Here is a 1,987-nt window from a genome sequence, read left to right as displayed (position 1 = left end):
TGTGCCTCTTAATAAAGGTTTCTGTAACCCCCCCGAGGCATCGCCGGCATTATCTGTGTCAGTATTAGAGTAACTGGCATTACCCGACTCCTCAGGAGCCTCTAATCTCGCCTGTTTTCTAATCTCAGGAGAAACACCGCAGCCCTTCCAGTGCGATGCTTTGGGGCTGAGCGAGAGTTCCGGGCAGACTTGTCTACAGTTGCTTTCGGGCCTAGCCTTCCAGCCCTGAAAACCCCCTTAGAGTCTTCAGGTAACTTCCGCAACTACCCGCTTGCCAGTAGGTTATTGACTTAGCCGTCTCCGCTATTTTATTTTTTTTATTTTTATTTTTTTTAATAAAACTTTATTTACAAAACAGGGTGTCAATTAGAGCTGGCCTGTGTGCCTGGGGTAGGAAAGTTAGTGTAGTTTGCAAATCCCTGATTTACGAAAATGGCCAGAAGAATGGAATAGGATTATATATGATATGATCACCAGTGAACATAGAGGTGAAAGGTGATAAATTTAACATGTGAGCTGTGGGTTCATTTGTGTTTTTCTTTCTTTTTTTTTTTTTATTGCTTAAAGTATTACAAAGGGTATTACATATGTGTCCATTTTATCCCCCCGCCCTAGACAGTCCCCTAGCCTCCCCTATTCCCCAGTGTCTTATGTCCATTGGTTATGCTTATATGCATGCATACAAGTCCTTTAGTTGATCTAAAAAATATGGAACGCTTCACGAATTTGCGTGTCATCCTTGCGCAGGAGCCATGCTAATCTTCTCTGTATCGTTCCAATTTTAGTATATGTGCTGCCGAAGCGAGCACAATCTCTGCTATTTTAAAAAGTCCAGTTTCCTTAAGAGTCGGGCAGTGTCATGCCCATGCCTGTCATAAACACTGATGAGATTTGTGGTGTAGCCGCGTGTTTTGGTATGTTGGGTAGCTGTGCATATAAGCATTAACGTAGGCTTTCACGTTTTTATCATATTGTATAGAAACGGGCCTGTCTTCCATATGTCCTTCCATCCCTTTCGGCACATGGAGTCTTCATCCTTGGACTCCGCACCGAGTTAATATACAGCAACTTCCTGTACTGTACCCTAGGCTGGTGTTTAACATGATCTGGCTGCTGGGAATGATTTTCGTTCTCCCTTGCTGCTAAAACTGTCTGCCCGTAGCTTGTCTTCCTCTTTGGGCTCATCGTGTGTTGGAAAAGCATTTAGTCAGATGTGTGTCCAGCTTCACAACAAGTAGATTCTAGTGCTTGAGCTTCAGTGGATGGTTTTGGTTTTTTCAGTATGTGGGCTTTTCCTTCCCTGTTCGTGACCATGTGCAAATAGCACTGTTTTGCTGTAGACTTGCTTTGAACAGCAAGTCCAATTACTTTACTTGCCCAGAGCCCTTACAGCTCACTAGCTTCCCATCTAGAAGCCGTATTCATACAGCTCACTAGCTTCCCATCTAGAAGCCGTATTCATACAGCTCACTAGCTTCCCATCTAGAAGCCGTATTCATACAGCTCACTAGCTTCCCATCTAGAAGCCGTATTCATACAGCTCACTAGCTTCCCATCTAGAAGCCGTATTCATACAGCTCACTAGCTTCCCATCTAGAAGCCGTATTCATACAGCTCACTAGCTTCCCATCTGGAAGCCGTATTCATACAGCTCACTAGCTTCCCATCTGGAAGCCGTATTCATACAGCTCACTAGCTTCCCATCTAGAAGCCGAGGCGGTAGGCCAGATGGCCAGGTTTCTCTGCAGGCGTGAGGTTAGGGACACGGCTCAGGCCTCCAGCGGGCGGCCACGACTTCAGTGTCTAGAGAAGGACTTGCACTTCCCAAGAAAGTGAAATGGTAGCAGATAGCAACCCCCTGGCTCCACGATGGACTTACATTGCACTTTTGTGCCTTCCTGAGACCGATATCCCCAAATGTCAGTTTTCCTCTGTGATCTATAGAGTATCTATGACTTTTTGGTTATAAACTTTAATTCCTCATCAA

The 1,987-nt window shown here is 45.0% G+C and overlaps 1 non-coding gene across 1 annotated transcript; it reads right to left on the bottom strand.

The window, feature by feature from the left end:
* Positions 1–702: 702 nt before the first annotated feature.
* Positions 703–809, bottom strand: LOC132228847 (U6 spliceosomal RNA). Its single transcript, XR_009451457.1, has one exon. It is a non-coding gene; the product is annotated as a U6 spliceosomal RNA (small nuclear RNA).
* Between the last annotated feature and the right edge of the window lie 1,178 nt (positions 810–1,987).

Source organism: Myotis daubentonii, chromosome 2 (genome assembly GCF_963259705.1).
Source record: "Myotis daubentonii chromosome 2, mMyoDau2.1, whole genome shotgun sequence".
Classification (NCBI taxonomy): domain Eukaryota; kingdom Metazoa; phylum Chordata; class Mammalia; order Chiroptera; family Vespertilionidae; genus Myotis; species Myotis daubentonii.
This window is presented reverse-complemented; position numbering and strand designations above follow the sequence as displayed.